General features: G+C 43.1%; 1 pseudogene; it reads left to right on the top strand.

Moving 5' to 3' along the window:
• Positions 1-19,726, top strand: part of LOC113034810 (uncharacterized) — a 234,154-nt pseudogene that overhangs the window by 194,827 nt on the left and 19,601 nt on the right.

The following is a 19,726-nucleotide window of genomic DNA, read 5'->3' as shown; positions in this document are numbered from 1 at the left end:
CACATCATGGCGCAATCCAAGGAAATTCAGAAGCAAATAAGAAACAAAGTAATTGAGATCTCTCAGTCTGGAGATGCAACGTCAAGATGAACAGAATCCAGTTTCTGGGATCCTGAAGGAGAATGTCTGGCCATCTGTTCACGACCACAAGCTGAAGTGCACTTGATCCAAAGCACACCAACAAGTCCACCTCTAAGCAGCTTAAGTAAAACAAAATAAAGACTTTGGAATGGCTTAGCCAAAGTTCATACGTGAATCTGACTGAGGCGCTGTGACCTTGGAAAGGTGGTTCATACTCAAAAACCCTCCAGTGTGGCTGAATTACAACAATTTTGCAAAGATGAGTGGGCAGAAATTCTTCCACCACCTCGTAAAGGACTCATTGCCAGTTATCCCAAACGCTTTATTGCAGATGTTTCTACTCAGGGTGGCCAAACCAGTTATTAGGTTTAGGGGGCAATCACTTTTTCCACACAGGGCCATAATAATGGCCGCCTTAATAATAAATGCCTTGATTTAGGAACTACTTTTAATGTTTACTTGTGCTATTTTGCAAAAAATAAAATCTCTGCAAAAACATCAAAACTGCTGACCATCTGACCTCAATATGAAATTATTAATCTTTTGACAAAAAACATTTAGATTTGTAAAAATAAAGAAACCATAGAGGAACAAACAATGTTGTTTGCTACGTTCTAACATGGCAATCTAAATAACAGTAATGCAAACATATATATTTATCAATAAAAACAGATGGCCTTTTCACTGTTACAAAAGTCAAGTATATCAATGTTTGTTCAGCTTTCATAAATGTAAGTTTATAAGTACATAGTACATTTTTTGGTAAAGTCCAACTTCTTTTAATACATGCAACACATTTCAGAACATTTGGGACAGAGACAACAAAAGACTGGAAATACTTCGTAAAAATCTGGTGAAACACTTTAAAGCCAGTGGGATTAAATGGGAAACATAAAATTTAATACTAGACAAAGACTGATTGAATCATGAAGCAAAGAATTAATAACTAAATCACAAGTAGAAAATGTTATGCAGATATTATTGGATAGATTTTGGTGTAGAAAAAAATGACAAGAAATGAAAAATGAAAGTTATCTGGTCTTTTTCTTTAAAGAGTAGCCTACTGCAGAGCAGCAACACTGACAAAGACCATCATCACCAATACTGCAGCTAATACAATGATCCAGGAGGAAACGTGAAAAAGCAGGAAAAATGTGACACTGATCAAAATGAAGACATCAATTATTGATCAAAGAGAAAATGCATACTACCACAATGCATTGTTATTGCATCTCAGTTTCTCACCATCACTGATAATCTGACGTCTGCTGGACCTCAGGAATCGTCTCCATCACCTCTCTGTGAGGAGCAGAGAGCACTCGTGCTGCACATCCCACCTGTGTGCTGTGTTTACGTGAACCTGAGAGCACAGCTGTAGTGGTGACAGTGAATGTAGCGTTGGTGTTGGACACACTGACAGTGTTGTACTGTGAGAAGCTGAGGTGTTGTTGTGAGACACTGAGTGTTACAGTGGGAGCAGGTCGACCAGTGGCTGAACAGGAAACAACCCACTCTTCAGCAGAGTTTGACTCTCTGACACCAACAACAGGTTCATGCAGCTCTGTGAAGGATCAGGAGATATAAAATAAGGAGTATATTGTTAAAGATACATTGACTTCTAACACATGTAACGCATTAAGGTAAAATTTCTTACCATGAGGATGTGTTACACGATTTATAAACCCCAGTTTGTTCATTATTTGTTCATTATTCATAACTATATACTTAATTTTTTAAAAATTAAGTGTTTTTGGTCAAATGGAATTTCTTTTTGGGTCATTTTAGCCCCTTTTAACCCTCTGCCAAAATGTTTTAACCTTTCTGTCTCTAACAGTAAAACATCGTTCCTTTATCTTCTGTGTCTGGTGTGTTGGTCAGGATTAGCTAGCTTGGCAAAAAGTTCACATTAAACAATTAAAGTGTGTTACTGTGAGGTGTGTGTTCGTACTATGAGTCACAGCTGGAGTTTTCTTGCGGGTGAAGGTTTTTCACCTCGCTGTCATTCTTGCATAAAAGTGTTTGACCCCTTCAGGAAAAAAAACGAAATTTGGGATTATTTTTTGTTTTGTTCATTGTGTGTATTTGTTTCTACTTTTTACTTTTTCTTTTACTGTGTACAGCACTTTGGTCAACCTGTGTTGTTTTTAGACATGGTTATTGATTGATTGATATGTCTTTGATTAAAATACAGCCTACTCCACATCCTCCAAGTTACAGAGAAGAGGAACCATCTGGGGTGAACTTGTGCACTTGGTATTGGCTGTCATGGTCCCTGTGCCTCTCCGGCTCGCTCATGTTGGCCACAGGTTTGTTTTGTTTTCTCTCCTGCTTCCCTGGGTGGAGCTCATTGTGGGCTCTCACCCTTGGCCCACGTATCTGCGGTGATTTCTACACCTGTTGCTGATCAGGCGGCGTCCCCCCTTGCCTATTTAACGCTGCGGCACGGAGTATTCGGCACTGGAATGTTGAACCTCCCATGTTCGTGCTCTCAGCTCTCCTAAGACAAACTCTCTCAGTGTTGTGTGGCGTATTGATCTAATTGGACTCTTTGTGTTTAGATCTCCCCGGAACTGGTGGCGGACCCTGACCTGTGATCCCTGTGTGTGTCAACATAAGTGGAAATTGGAGCGAGAGTGGCTGTGGAGAAGCGAGTGTGCGTAAGAAGAGGAGTGGCGGAGTTTGGGCTGAGTGGAGAGCGAGTGTGGATTCCTTCCCCTGGAGCCCTGAAGCCCTGCCCCATTCACTGTACATACACATCACTGTGGTTTCCCTTCTGTGTTAATAAATTGTCAACCCTTTGCTTGCCAGAACGCTGCCTGCGTCTGAATCCATCTGTTAGCCCTGACATTGGATACCTGGAAATCAGTGAAGGGACCATTAATGCTTAAACTTGTACACAGGTTTGAGAGCAACCACCCAAAAGCTTCTGCTAATAAACACTAGTCTGTGTTTGTGATGCAAATGTTTCTGGCTGTGTTCACAAACATTTAGTAAGGTGAGTGAGGAATATTAATACTTATTATTAGATCATTAGCAGACTGTAGAACTTGACTGCACGCCAAGGTGGCAGTTCAGCCATTTGATTCATGTTGCATCAGCTCATGAGTGAATGAACATCGTGCAATAAAAGTACTTCTAGAAGTACATTTTTGCAAAAACGTACATTGTGGAGGAATGTAGGGAAGACACGAGGGAGCCCAATATTTTACTCAAACGTTAATCGCTGCATCACACAACTGAACATTCAAAGCGCCAAAACCTAACCCTCTCACTTCCCGTTACACTGGGTACGAGTGGAGCTACCTGGTGGTATGTACTTACATTTATTTAAATTTACTTGAGTAGGGTAGAGTCATGCTAATGACCTAATAATTTTATTCAGGTGTGTTGCAGCAGAGATACATTTCAAAGCTTCAGGACGCTGGCTCTCAAGGCCTGGAGTTTGACACCCCTGCTTTACACAAAGATGGGTTAAATCACAGTGCAAAGAATGAATGAATAAATGAAATATAAAAAATAAATAATTATTAAATAGTCTTACACATCAATGTCATTGGTTGACTTTTGAAGTATTTGAATCCTTATTGGGTTCCCTGAGTGACAGAAGGATTAAAACACTTTAAAATCAGTACTGAAAATATGTGCAGACATTACTAGATAGATTTAGGGTTAGAATCAATAAATCACTATCATGTTAAACACTCTTAGAGTTCAAACCTTCGTAGAAACATAAGTCCAGTATCATGGGATGAAACCTAAAGGTGCATTTGAGGGTGCAAAACGTTTCGTCGGCATTGTTGTGTTTGTTTGGGAGAAAACTTCCAAACATACAGTGCAGCACTTCAGAGTTACACTGCTAGCGATCGAAGATTTATGTAAATTCGACAAGCTAAACGCATTCTGTACTGTACAGCAGGAGTCCCCAACCTTTTTGCACCACAGACCACTTTAATGTCAGACAATATTTTCAGGGAACGACCTTCAAGGTGTCGCGGATAAATACAACAAAAGAATAAAAAAAGAAACTGTGGTGTTTTGTAAATATAATAATAAACGTGACTTGAGCTGTGCGCCAACAACAATGACAGTGACATCCTCCTCTCTGCTTTTTAATGCTCTCTGGTCGCTATGGTAACACGTAAATAGTTCTTTCAAAATAAGACACACAACTACAACCATACATTTCACACCGGAGGATCAACTCTCGCGGAACGGTACCAAAAGACTCACGGACCGGGACCGGTCCGTGGGCCTATTAGGGACCGCTCCTGTACAGGAGACACTGGATTAGATTGACTGACAATGGTCTACAGCAATCAGAACGCACAACACGATGTACTGTAAAAAAATAAATAAATCAGCGAAACAGCAAGTGTCACTTTTGGCCACGAACAATTTAGGGAATGGTGCATTTTTTTGAACAAACCCAGAGTGTTAAAAAAAACTTAAAACCATTTTTATTTCTCAGCAGCATCAATAGTAACAAAAACGCAATTTAGTTTCGCTGTCAAAGTCGATTTAACTGAAGTTACGTGTTTCCGGTTACTGTGGAGCTCCACAGCACTGCAGCCAGAAGCTGTTTCTACAGGATCCTGATGGACACTCAAAGGTTTATAAAATGTTCTCATTAGTTGTTTGCAGCAGAATATCAACCGATGTGAACCAAAACAACAAAAGTGTGTGAGACTACAGATTCTAGAATCAGAACTGCTGATTTCATTACTCTGAACTTTTAAAGGCAGGTTTTGTATCTGAGAGCAGGGACACTTGCTGTGTTCAGTGTGACTCGTCTCTGCAGAAGGTCAGGGCTCTGATAGTTGCAGTTAGCGGGTGACTTACTGGGCAGGTGGATCCTGAGTGTCTGTGGGAGTCAGGGTTCATTATGGTCCTGGTTGCTACTGGAAATAAAGAAACAAAAGGAGGGTGTGATGTTCAGGAAGTACAGACTGTAGCTCAGCAGGTAGAATTACTAACTGGAAGGTTGGAGGTTTGATCCCTGGCTGCTCCAGTCTGCACGCCACGGTATCCTTGGGCAAGATGTGGAACCCCGACTTGCTCTCCGATGCATCCATCATAGTGTCATTGTTAGAAAAAGAAGTGCTTGTGTGAATGAAGCACGCTGTATAAAATGCTTTGACTGCTCATACAGAAAAGCAGCTCATAAGAACTGGTTCATTTTCCAGATAATTCCACTATTAAGACAACAGACATTTGGGAGGCTTTCTCTGAGAGTAACACTGAAAGTCTTGCTGCTCCTCCACAAAATGAACTTCAGATTAAAGACACAGCTCAGCTAAACACAACTCAAACTAATCTACACTATTTTTCTTTATTACGCAGCGTTTTTATAACTATTTCCAGATGTTTCTAAAGATGAAAACAGAATTAAACTCCAGCCTGATGCGTTTCTGAGGTTCCTGACTCTGACCGTCCCTCAAACGCCTCTCTGGGCGTTTCCTTCCGTCGCTTTTACTTTCGCTTTCGTGAATGTTGTGGTGCAGTTGATCGTCTCGAAGTTAAGGTAACGTTAGCAGTCTGTACTGTTTTCCTGGCTGACATCAGCTGTGTGCAGCTTAGTTTCAGCATAAATCTGCTTCGTTTTATGTGAGATCAGAGTCTGGGAACGAGACAGAAACAGTTGATGATCAGCAGCTGAACTCGATGTTACTGTGGATCCACTGACTGATGTCTGTAGCAGCTTCTCCTGCCTCCATCAGTCTGTTACGGAAGCCCGTTTCCGCCACAAAAAAGGATCCATTCTCGAAATTTCGACTTATAACTCGAAAATGTTGAGAAAAGTAGCTCGAAATGTCGAGTTAGTTCTGCCAATCAGTAATCCAGCTACAATGCGCACTCAAACCCGCATCGCAACAAATCGGCGCTTTCGAGAGTACGTTAGCTGATATTAACGCCATGTGATTCAGCTAATAACAGAAGGATTTCATCATTTGTTAAGCCACACAGACAATAATCAGCGACTTGTGCATTTATGACTGGCTGTAATTCTGGTATCTTAGCTGTAGCATTTGTAGCCGAGGGCTTCAGGTTACAAGTACGTCCCTGTTTTTCTACCTTTCATCTGATTGGCCAATGTCATGTCAATCACAAATTTAACAATCCAATCAGAGAACAGGTGGCTTTACATGCCAGCCCAGCGTTTCCTTCATCACTAGGAAGGAAAACAGTCTGTGGTCGTCCGACTTTGGTGATTTTTGTGTCACAGGTTTACGTGCTTAATACAGGGAACTCCAGAGGACACATAGGACACAGTGACCCTTTGCACACACACTGCACGCAATGACAGCTGCAGAGTTTGTCTCTGATGTATTAAGTATGAAACACTGTTGGGTTAAAACCTGGTCAGAATGAATCCAGGTGCAGGTGTGTCAGTTTAGGACCACTGGACTAACATCCAAGTGCTCACAATATAAAGTGTGTTCTGTAGTAACATCCTGGTGTTGCAGCAACAGTCCCACATGGAAACGTCAACACTCAAAATCTCTTTTTGTCAACAATAAAATGACAGCAGACCAATTTGAACAAAGTTGGTAAAAAGCTTCAGAAATTAGTAAAATATTAAAAAGTGTCTGGATGCTCAATCATCCAGGTAAGGGTTAGGTAATGCTGTGATTGCAGACATTCCCCAACTCTCTGTGAATGGGACTCATGGCCATTGATCAGTGGTTGTTGATCAATGGTCATGACCTCCCAGCCATTGTGCAAATGTCCTGTTTATAAGGTTGGAAACCTGCAGTCAGCTGAGACTGAAGGAGTTACCTGGATGAGTCATGAAACGTTTCTCCCACTGAAAACATCCAGATGAACAGAATCAACTTTTGGGGATTAAAACGTGTCTGAATTAATCAGTGGGTGCTGAGTGGGTCAGTCAGTGTGTCGCTGGGCTGATTTGTGTTTCCTCTGCAGGTGAAGGTAGAAAGTGTGTGTGAGCTGATGTGAATTGAGCAGCATGGATCAGTGTGAGGACAGAGAGGAGGGAGTCCCTCCCTCTAAAAGCACTCTGTGTGGGGAACATGAGAGCCAGACCAAAGCTCAGAGGTGAGATGACCATCTCTAACTGTCCATGACTCTTCTCCATGTCACAGCTCAGCACTCACATCACTGCTCCATCATTATTCACAGGAACCAGCCTGGACCTCCACCCAGCTGTGTGTCCTGTAAGAGTGACTGGTCTAAAGATGTCATCATTCATTTCAAAGTCTCTGCTGCAGAGAGGTGAGCTGTTAGTAACAAGAACTCTCTGATTTAAATGATTTTGATGTTTCCTGGTTTCTAAAATGCATCTCTGTAGCAGAGCAGTGTCTCCAAGGACACACAGGCTCAGCTGTAACTGTCAGTTTATCTGGTTTAAGACACATTTGGACTCAATTGGCTGTTTTTAACTATGTATTTTAATCAGAGGTGTAAATCTAGACCTCACACATCTGGATCCTAAACTATGATAGAAACAGCTGCTAGCAGTGGGTAGTTTGACTTTGATACGCTGCTCTAGAAAGCAAACAAAGGTTTGTGCAGCTCCTCTTCAGAAAAGTGTTCAGAGAGCAGCTGCTGTATTAGACAAAGGCTCGTCGTGTGAGCCCAGATGTGTGTAACAGCTGGATGAAGGAGAACCATCACAGTCACGTCTCCATCCCGCCTTTATTAATGAACTTCCTGTTGCTTGCAGATGACAGGAACACAAAGTGTTTGTGCCACGTGATGCTGCAGGATTTGTTAACGTGTCCATGATGGTAACATCTCCTCGTCTAACTGCAAACACATGAGCGCTCCTAACGGCAGCTATCACAGCCACACAGGCAGACTGTGTCTCACTGTTGCATTCAGGGACATTTGTTTTCCTGTAAAAAGCTGAACTCTAATCTAAGAGGACTGTTACTGACAGGAAACAGCTGCATTATCTGCAGTCTGTGTGATCACAGCTGCTTCAATCACTTTATCAGAGAATTGATCATTGAATAAAACATGTTTGTGTCTGCAGAGGTCAGAGGTCACAGTCTGCAGGATCCAGCTGTCCGTCTGTGAGGAGTGACTGGTCCAAACATCAACCCCCAAAGTTCAGTGCTGAACCTGGACCAACGAGGTCAGAGAACTGTGATGACTCCTTTACATGTTTGTGTTTTCCTGGATAAATATGACCAAAGATTCATTAAAAAGATAAAAATATTAGACTTTGTCCTGTAGCGCTGTGTGGCAGGCAGAATTGGACCCAAACACAACAGGATGAAGTCAAAGAGGCAGCTTTATTTCAGCTGTGAACATGCAAACAGCAGAAATAAGGAAACATAACTGTAGGTTTGCAGTGAATGAAGCCTCAGCTCGACGCTCCACTTTGTCCCTCTTTTCCTTCTCCAAACAGCCACATCAGGAGTCTTTGATGGAGTTTTAAAATATTTAATTACAAATGTCCAAAGATGGGTTCAGGATACCTGAATCCACAATTATTAAAGCTAAAATAGTTCACAGGGTTTGGACTTTGTTAGGTGACGAGAGAACATCAAAGTGTTTTTTATCTTTAAACAGTATTTTTATCACTTCAGTTGCTCTCACAGCCCTGTTTGTTATTTTACCAGAGCTCTTATGTTTCACTCAGTGCTCCCACCAAACACCTTGGAGGACACATTAGTGTGATTTAGATTTCATTGGTGTAAACACCAGTCACACAAGCTAACCCATGGAGGCAGCAGCAGGCTTTGTGTTTGGTAAAGTCTGCTGGCTTAAACTAAGAGAGTTTAGTTTGTTAGCACAAAGAGCTGTCAGCTAAAGCCCCGAATGCACTTTGAATACAGACGAACTGAGAAAAACACTTTAAATACAGCAAACAGTCAAACTGACAACATCTTGTTCTGCTGATCATCCACAGCAGTACATTTAGCATTCATGCTAGCAGCAGGCTATGACTGTCCATTCAGCACCAACACAGGTAGGAGTGAGCAGTGATAATAATGGATTGGATTTATATAGCGCTTTTCAAGGCACCCAAAGCGCTTTACAATGCCACTATTCATTCACTCTCACATTCACACACTGGTGGAGGCAGCTACGGTTGTAGCCACAGCTGCCCTGGGGCAGACTGACAGAAGCGAGGCTGCCATATCGCGCCATCGGCCCCTCTGGCCAACACCAGTAGGCGGTAGGGTAAAGGCTCTTGCCCAAGGACACAACGACCAGGACAGAGAGCCCGGGGATCGAACCGGCAACCTTCCGGTTACAGATACGCTTCCCAAACCCCTGAGCTACGGTCGCCCCAAGTCCTGCTCCTGATGAAGCAGGACTGTGAGCAAGTTTGAGCTACAATCCTATTGGCTTCTCAGTTTCTCCAAAGAAAAGGGGAAAAATTCTTGGTGTTGTGAAGATGTGAGTTGGTCTTGTTGTCGTGGGGCTGGAAGGATGCTGGCAGTGAGAGGCTTTTCATACAGTGTTGAGTAGCAGAATGAGAAGAAAGCCACTGCACATGAAACAAGGTGCTCGTAGTGTTTGTTTACTGTGTTTGTGCCACAATGTCAGATCAGTTGTAGATTCACATGAAGACTTGTCCAGTGAAACCAATGCAAGTACTGCAGTACAGAGCAAAGACTAAGCAAGCCAGGAGAGCTCTCCAACTTTCTGAAAGTATCAGGATATTTGAGTGATAAGAAAAAGTGGATCGTGCAACAATGTCCCTCAGCACACAAAACAATCAAAGCAGAATAAATATAATGTTTTAGATCAAACACTTACAGGGACCTGAAGAGAGAGAACCAACAAGATGTCATGGCTAACAGAGGAACTCAAGCACAGACTGAGTTCTGACAAACAAAAAGGTGACAGTTTATTTACCAAAGGGGTGAACCACAGTGCTCTATATATGTACAGTGAGTTGGGGAGGGGGTCCAGGGCTCCAGGGAAAAGAGGGAAGGGAGTCCACACTCACTCCTCTTCAGTCACTCTTGTCCTGCTCTCCACTCACACAGCCACACACAGGAATCACAGGTAAGCGTCTGTAACCAGGTCCGGGGAAATATATACTCAAAGTATACACAAAGTTAACCCAACTGGTGAATTTAAAGAGAGATTTCTTAGCAAAGAGCTGAGATCATGAACACAGGAGGGTCAATGTCCCAGCGACGAACTGCTCCATGCCGCAGCGTTAAATGGTTACCGGTAAGCCCAGGTGAATCAGCAACAGGTGGTGTAATCATCATAACTGTGTGGACCAAGAGCGAGAGGCCATTACAAGCTCCACCCAGGCAGGCAAAACGCTAGCAGGAGAGAGCAAAACATAAAACCTGAAAAGCCATCATGAGCCAGCCAGAGAGACACAGAGTTTATACTAGAAGAGAAACCTGCTCATCTTCATCATGTTTGTTTAAATAGAGAAAATCAGAAGTCTCTGTGTGTCAGACCACGGCTCTACACGGACACTTCTAAGCTGCTTCAGAGTGAACTGACCCAGATAATCTGCACACAGCGGCTGTAAAACAGTGAAAGTCATAACTGTCTCTCTGATGGAAAGCTTTTATTGTGAAGTCAGGAAGTCTGCAGGAAGTGTTGAGTTTGTATTCATCACTCAGTGTTTAATGAGACAGGCAGACAGGAAGAGCAGCTCATTAGTGTTGATGAAATCAAAGGAACTGTGAGGAACTGCAGTTTGGTCACATCTGGATGTTTTTCACTGACAGTAAATGTTTTAGTGATAAAGAAATGTGTTCACAGAGAGAGGAAGAGGAGTGGTGTTTGTGATGAGGAGCAGCTGTCCTGCTGTGCTTTGTGTCAGGACGTCCTGAAGGATCCAGTCTCTACCAGCTGTGGACACTGGTTCTGCAGACAGTGCATCTCCTCATACTGGGACCAGTCTGCTTCATCGGGAGACTCCTCCTGTCCCCAGTGTGGAGAAAGATCCAGAAGCAGAGCTGGACTGCAGACAGCCAGTCAGAGCAGCTGTGTACAAAGTAAGACTGAACATCTGTCTGCTGATGGACTCATTTCTGAAAACTGGACTTCTTGTGTTGTTCAGACATTGAAGAGTTTTCTTTCTCTTTAGTCTCATTGTTTTTCTTTCTTTCAGCAGATGTTGGTCTGCAGGAGGTTTTAGATGAACATAAGATCAGTCTGAGGAGGAGATGTGAACGTGTGACTGAAGGAAGTGATGAAACAGGAAGTAGAACCCTCCTCAACAGGATCTACACTGAGCTCTACATCACAGAGGGACAGAGTGAAGAGGTTCATACCCAACATGAGGTGAGGCAGCTGGAGACAGCTTCCAAGATGGACGCCCTCCATGACGCTCCAATCAGGTGCCAGGACATCTTTAAAGCCTTACCTGACCAACAGAGACCCATCAGAGTGGTTCTGACCAACGGCGTGGCTGGTGTTGGAAAAACCTTCTCAGTGCAGAAGTTCACTCTGGACTGGGCAGAGGGCTTGGAGAACCAACATGTCAGTGTGGTGGTTCTGCTTTCATTCAGGGAGCTGAACCTGATCAGAGATGAGCAGTACAGTCTTCTGGAGCTGCTCCATGTTTTCCATCCAACATTACAGAAGGTCACAGCAGAGAAGCTGGCTGTCTCTCAGCTTTTGTTCATCTTTGACGGCCTGGATGAAAGCAGACTTTCATTGGATTTCACCAACAGGAAGCTGCTGTCTGATGTCACACAGAAGTCATCAGTCAGCCAGCTGCTGACAAACCTCATCCAGGGGAATCTGCTTCCCTCGGCTCTCGTCTGGATAACTTCCCGACCCGCAGCAGCCAATCAGATCCCTCCTACATGTGTTGACAGGCTAACAGAAGTACGAGGCTTCACTGACGCCCAGAAGGAGGAGTACTTCAGGAGGAGATTCAGTGATGAAGAGCTGTCCAGCAGAATCATCTCCCACATGAAGACATCCAGGAGCCTCCACATCATGTGTAGTATCCCAGTCTTCTGCTGGATCACTGCTACAGTTCTGGAGCACATGTTGACTACAGAGCAGAGAGGAGAGCTGCCCAAGACCCTGACTGACATGTACTCACACTTCCTGCTGGTTCAGACAAAGAGGAAGAAGAACAAGTACCATGAGGGACGTGAGACGAGTCCACAGGAGCTGACGGAGGCTGACAGGAAGTTCTTCTGAAGCTGGGGAGGCTGGCGTTTGAACATCTGGAGAAAGGAAACATCATGTTCTACCAAGAAGACCTGGAGCAGTGTGGTCTGGATGTGACAGAGGCCTCGGTGTACTCAGGAGTTTGTACAGAGATCTTCAAAAGAGAGTGTGTGATCTTCCAGAAACCAGTCTACTGCTTTGTTCATCTGAGCATTCAGGAGTTTCTGGCTGCTGTCTACATGTTCCACTGTCACACCAGCAGGAAGACAGAGGTGCTGGAGGACTTTTTGGGAGAAAATAACAACGAGTCCTCTCTGGATGATTTCCTGAGCAGAGCCATGTATAAATCCCTCCAGAGTAAAAATGGCCACCTGGACCTGTTTGTTCGCTTCCTTCATGGCCTCTGTCTGGAGTCCAACCAGAGACTCTTAGTAGGTCTGCTGGGTCAGACAGAGATCAGTCCAGGAACCATCCAGAGAGTCATCAACAACCTGAAGGAGATGAACAGTGATGAAATCTCTCCTGACAGAAGCATCAACATCTTCCACTGTCTGATGGAGATGAACGACCTCTCATTATTTCAGGAGATCCAAGAGTTCCTGAAGTCAGAGAACAGATCAGAGAAGAACTCTCTGAGATCCAGTGCTCAGCTCTGGCCTTCATGCTGCAGATGTCAGAGGAGGTTCTGGATGAGTTGGACCTGCAGAAGTACAACACATCAGAGCGGGGACGACAGAGACTGATTCCAGCTGTGAGGACCTGCAGAAAGGCTGGGTGAGTCCAGATGTGATCATTAACATCATTGATCAGTGTAGGTTAGTAGTTTAATGTTGAAAATAAAATCAGATTGTAAGCACAAAGTGTTTGTGTCCGTACGCTGCAACCTTCCACACCATTCCTTTATTGTACAGACTCAGCAGCAGCTCCATGGATCCCAAATCCAAGAGTGGAGAACAGATTTGAAGTGTGTCACATCCATGCAGTCACAGCTGTTTCCACCATGTTTCCACTGATATTAATCCTGTTCAATGACACGTTTCATATCAGTGAATATGTTCTTTAGGACGTCCACTGACATGTTTAAGTGTCCTGCTGGAAATCACTCAAATCATCCATGAAATCCATGAAAAATCCTTTTAGTGTTTCTAAACTTCACCCTCTGTCCTCTCTCTCTCTCCATCCTCCTCACTGCTTCTTTCACTGATAATCACACAAACATCGTATTCAGCTACAAAATAACACAATAATATCATCTGATGATCATTATTATAAGAGCAGGATCCATATTTGATATCAGAGTAACACACTGCTTGGTTATGTGCAGTCATCATCAGTGACTGTGGGTCAAACAGAAGCTCTCTGATTGGTTGCTGACCTTGGTCACCTGTCCACTCTCACCTGTTTGTGTTTGCTCTCTCTTTGCTGTCTCCATCCTCTCTCTCCTTTCTCTCCCTCTCTGTCTTTGTACGTCACTCAGGTCCAATGGAAACAGTGACATTTACAAACCAATCAAAGACAAACTGATCCATGTCAGGTTATAACAATATTCAAAGTGAATACAGGCTGCTGCTGGACACAGACAGGTAACATCATTTTGACTTGCTGTCACCTGGATCTGGACTCATAAACACTGAAGCCCTGAACAGGAATACAAATCATTTTCTGCCAACTAGCGACACACCAGCAGATAATGGCTCAGAAAGCTCAAATGAGCCAATCATTTCTGTGTTTAGTTCCCCTGAAATCAGATCTGATATCAGCAGCTCTGAGTTCATTCATCATTATTGTCCAGTGATGAGATTTCTGCTCCGTTTGGTAACAGTCAGCAGGTTTTTCCTGCGTGTGGACGTGAACAGTCGTACCTGACAGCAGGTAGCAAACAGAGATCATCTTTCCAGCTGGAACTCTTCACTGAGCTGAACTCATTCAAAATGTTCTGGAGTCAAAACAGGAAACAGTCCAAATGTGTGTCTTCACTCTGACTCTGGATCAGATCTCAGTGACAGACTGTGGACATTATGGAAGCCTAAATGTGACACCATCTTCCTCCTTCATCTGCAGATTAAAGCCAAACAAAGATTCTCATTAAAAGTCTGCAGGTCTGAGAGAGACTCAATCGTTGTGTCATGTCAAACACAGTAAGAGGAGCTGAAGCACAGATGTGAAGAGCAGATTCATCAGATTATGACCTCACTCTGTTTTGTCTTCATATACATTCAGTCTGTGTTTATAATGCAGATTTTCTGCTTTTATAATAACACATTTTATATTTTCTATCATCACAGACTGACTCGGTGTGGACTCTCAGAGTCTCACTGTGAAGTTGTGGCCTCAGCTCTGAAGTCCAACCCCTCCCATCTGACACAGCTGGACATGAGTGGAAATAAAGACCTCCAGGATTCAGGTGTGAAGCTTCTGTGTGCTGGACTGGAGAGTCCAAACTGTCGACTGGAGACTCTGAGGTGAGTTCACTGACTGCGGCTGTTGTTGTTTTTCTATATTTCAGGTCTTTGGTGTTTGAAACTTTCTTTAGTTCCTAAATGTTCAGGATGTGTCTGAAGACAAATGTGAAGAAGTTTGAGTGCTTTCAGAAATGTTGTCTTTCCAAACGACTGAACAACAGTTTTTCCTTTTGGCTCCAAACAGAAGTGACAGACTTGAGCAGGGTTCATTTAAAGGCTGACAGAAGTGGAGTGGTGACGGGGAGATGTTTGACAGGACAGTGTTTCAGCCTCCACAGGTTCATGTTGTGCTCCATCAGTCAGTGAAGATGAAGTCAGTGCTGATGAGGCTGTAGAGTGTGTGAGGGATGTGAATGAGGATGATGAAGATCTGATGATAGCAGATAAAAACAGGCTGCAGAGACTTTGAGCCATACAGGGCACACAGTGTGTGTACAGAACAGCTGAAATCATTATGGAGGCCTCACTGGGATATGGAAGCATCACAGTACAGCTTCAGTGAAGCATTAAAGTCTCTGATATGAGATGAGAAATGAAGCAGCCAGAGCTTTTTCATGAGTGGAAATCCACTGTGACTGTGAGCTGCTGCTACAGCCTCCAGATTAGCCAGCAGCTCATCCTGCTCAACATTTCCTCACCAACTTTAATGGAAGTGTGATGTTTTCAGCTGGAGTGATGGTCAGGGTGGCCTCCCTCTCCTCTTCTTCTCCTCTTCCTCTTTCATTTGTAAAGCCACTTCTGCTGCTTTCATTCATTTGGAAGTCCTGTAGCTGAGTTTGGGAGAGACTAACAGCCTCGGCAGCAGAGGGGAGAAAGGCTGTAACACCACCACTTTACTCTGTTCTACCTGTCACATCATTTTATCAGGAAACAAATATGCTCATGTTTTTACTATGTTTGTCTTGAAGATGTAAGAAGATCACATGGTGCTTTTTATTATTGTGTTGGTTTGTTTCCTGTCTCTTGGATGGAGCCCAGCTGTGCGTGGCCCCTGGGCCTGTGGTCAGAGTGTGTGCTGGATAATCCGGCCCAGGATGAGGCCAAACTGACATGGGATGAAATGTCTGTCACATAATTGAGCTTAGTGTAGTTTCATTTCTGCACAATTTAAAAACAACCAAAACTTTGTTCTGTCTTTTCTATGTTATACTGTAGACTTTCTTTGATACTGTGTCCAAAAGGAGCAGCTTTTACTTTGAAGGGGAGGCGTCTCTGTTTCCTCTTCAGGTTGGATGATGGAAGCAAATTAGTAGCTGTGTCCCAAAACGTCGGCTGCATCCTCCAGAGGCTGCATTTGAAGGCCGATTACGTCACAGCCAGGCGATGAAGGCTGTCCGTATTTGTCGACTCCTTCAAATGTGCCCGACAAATGCGTCCTTCATTTCCCCGAATTTGAAGGATTCGTCGGGTGTGTCCTTCGTGGCCCACCATATCCCAGAATTCATAGCGCGGCCCAGCCAAATTTCAGCTGCCAACAATGGCGGCTGCTACTAAGTTTTCAAATTACTCTTATTAATCTTTCTGGGTCACAAAATAAACTTTTAACATATTTTCAGGCGAGAAAGTAGCTGTGTAAACTTCAAATATCTGCTTGGTTTATCAAGACATCGCATATTTGCAAAAGTGTGCAGACGTTTTCGGAGACGTCTGTTCCCCACCCGCTCGCTAGCAAGCCGGGGGGTTCAATGGTCACTCCAGCCGGCGAGAGCAGCGGACGCCCGGCTTCAACGTTTTCAGACCCCTGCTCTTTCACTACTCAGGTTAAACACGATATATAAGTCACCCGGATAACTTAAAAATGTAATTGTTTGCCTTTTTTCTGTGTTTTATTTGTTCCGGAGTAAATCGGTTTGGCTGAGATCAAAGTTCCTCCGGGATTTTCACACAGCTGAATAAACGTTAAACAGGAAACTGATTAAACAGAAGTGTGAGACGGTCGAGAATTTACGCCAGTGTCCTGTTATATTTTAGATAGCAAGGAGCAGACGGCCGAGTTTATTAAACTCCACCGACACAGCGGTGACGCAAATCTGAAGGCTCGACCGTCCCATTTCACAGCCTCGCACTTCCAGCCTTTTCGGTCTTTGAAGGACCCGGCCCACGTAGACCGCGAATACCGGGTCCTCCGAAGGATGCAGCCGACGTTTTGGGACAAAGCTAGTGTGTGATGTTCTTTCAGTGTTGCACTTTGTAGACGCTCCCTGAGCACTGGTCTCACAGCCAGCTGCACATAGAGACCAGTGTTGTTAGTCCAGGTCAGAAGATGACTTGTTGGAATGAAAATGAGCTTGTAGTTTGTCTGCTTTAATAATGTGACTGGAAAAAGGTGTTGGACTTCAAATATGTCCATTTCTTTCACACTTCACCTTTAAAAGTGAAGCCTTGTGGTTCCTGGAACGGAAAAACACGACTTTTTCAAGTCTTTGTCCTGTTTTTATGATAAATGTACGACTTTAATGTGAAACATTCAGAGTTTTTTCTCTTGTTGTGTTTGTTTGAAGCTGCTTCCTGTTGGCTTCAGCTGTTGGTTTGCCTGCAATAATGCCAAATCATAAGCTACTCAGTCGACATGATGTGGTTCTGCAGCATCACACATTAGCATGTTTTATCTCATTATCTATGACCTCAGCACATTGAAAATCACACTAAAAGCCTTTCAAGAGTGATATGAATTAATTTAGAACTCACCGGAAAGAAAATGCCGTGAGCAAACCAACAAAAAGCTGGGGATTGCAGAGAACTCGATATCCGCTCGTCTCACCGCTGCAATCCAAGCCTGACGTCTTTGTTTAGTAATATCGGATACATGGGATCCCTCACGTTGCCTCCAGGATGGAAAACGATGAAAAGAGAGCCCGTTATCCAGCTTCTTGCCTTCACGATCGTGTGATCTAACGTTGCAACCGACAACACAACACGTACGATCCATAGCTGAAATGGTATCCTTTGGCTGGCCTACTGTCATGGCGGAAGGGGGCGTGGCCCATCTCCCGTGACATTGTAACACTTCTGGAGTCGTTACAGTATACTAGGACCAGTTAGGTTCGACTACTAGAGCAGTAATGAGCGTAGCATGTAATAAAGACCACAGACCAGTAAATACGTTTAAATTGCCGGCTTATTATTTTGTGAAGACAGGGAATAGACAGTTATAGACACATTACATAAAACATTCAACATCACACATTTAAGAAAACAAGGTTTTTCTTTCCCCCCTTTTAGTTCAGTATGTTTCTGTCAGTTCATCCTATTATCTCAAAACCTTTTATTTTGGCTTTAGAAGGATGTTATTTTCAACCTAGGTTATTGTTTTATTTATTTCAAGTTCTAAGTTCAAGTTTATCCTTTGATCTATTTGCATTAACACTGTGTTATTTTAAATCAAGTTCAGTTCTTTAGGCCCAAGATTTAATTTAATCTTGGTCTAGGTTCACCTTTAAATTCTCAACCAGTTCTTATTTTGTTTTAACCCAACAAAATTATTTACATTTCCATTAACACCATTACAGCATTAAAATGTAAGGTTGACCAAAATAAATTACAAAAATAAATAAATAAATGTAAAACTGAAAACAATTCAGCCAAAAGGCTGAATAAATCCCTTAAACAAACAAATAAACAAAAGAAAGTTGTCTCTGTGTCCTTTAACTATTAATCCTGGAATTACTCCGAATGATTATCCAGTGCTTTGAAAAGTCCGCTGTTCTTTTGCAGAGGTGTATGGATTAATCCTACCAGTTTTTTCAGCGAAAGAGCTCAACGTCCAGCAGGGGGCGTTTTTCCTTTTTCCTGCTCGGTACAGTTCAATGGGTCCGTGGGTGGCTCGCCATCTTGTTTCTCGCTCAGCGGATCAAACTCCGATTCTAGCTCAGCATTTTCCCGATCCAAACCTTAATGGCCAAGTCCCGTTCGGTTATGTTCACAACGTCACCAAGGCAAGGACAGGTCGGAAAAACAAAAATACATTCTCCAGAGTACAAAAATGGCTTTAAGTAGATTTTTGGCTTATTTTTACTATTTTTTCACTCATTTAAGCAGCAGCTCTGCAAGGACTGTCTGCATTTCTCCCTCTCAAGCATAAAAAAAAAAGGAACAACCCGATTGGGTGTGGCTAATCACAGGAGTCACGCTGCAGCGTGCCCTTTCACAATAAGAGTCTCAACACATATTTTAGCCATTTTACCTGAATTAACATAAAACACCATGAATTAGCAAGTTCTGTACCCTTTTAACATGTTTTTTAAACACAAATGAAATCCTATACCATGAATTATATCATTGCTGATGTTTTTAATGAATTTTCTAACCATTATGATCTATTTATTGACTATTTATCACCTGTAATATATTTCTTATGACTGTTTTTACTAACAGGCTTTTATTTGTTGTTAGCTATGTTAACCAGGGTTACACCCTCCCCTCTTAAATGTATGCAAGCCCCTTTGCATAATGCATACTCAGACTACCTGGATATCATGGATTTCAATAGAGCCTGTGACAGCTTCACTTAAGCTTTGGAACAAAGACTGTACTATGCCAACAAGAGGGTTGCCTAATTGAGGGTATGTTAAGTGCTTGGGCTTTGTTCTCTCTCGGGATGATCTTCTGACTGATTGCTCTGCTTCGGGGTCATTTCTTTCAGTTTCATTGTTTACAGGTTCAGTTTCATTCACGTGAGTTTGAGTTGCTTCCTCATCATTAGTTTTCGTTGAATCCGATGCATTGTCCTTTTCATTTTGTTGAGTTATCTGAGCTCCTTCCTTTGCAGGTTCAGGCAAGTTTTCCATTTCAGGTGGTTTCTCCATTTCAGGTATTTTGTCATTTTCAGGTAAGTTTTCCATATCCGGTAGGTTTCCACAATCAGGTAAATTTACAGTTTCCGTCATGTCCATGTGCTCTTGAGCAATATCAGGCACTGTCACGTTTTCTGAGATTTGAGAATTGTCTGATTTGGGTTGCTCATTAGCATGATTTGACTTAGCCTTGGGAGGAAAAACTACCTCGTATTCCTCAATCGACCTTGAGATCTCCTTGGGAGGAAGTGGAGGGTAATACAGAGGGTAGTTATCCTCCTCAGAGTGGTATTCAAGTTCAGGTTCATCAGG

The sequence above is a fragment of the Astatotilapia calliptera genome, chromosome 13 (genome assembly GCF_900246225.1).
Source record: "Astatotilapia calliptera chromosome 13, fAstCal1.2, whole genome shotgun sequence".
Taxonomy (NCBI): Eukaryota; Metazoa; Chordata; class Actinopteri; order Cichliformes; family Cichlidae; genus Astatotilapia; species Astatotilapia calliptera.
The sequence above is the reverse complement of the archived record's forward strand: the minus strand, read 5'-3'. Positions and strand labels throughout refer to the sequence as shown.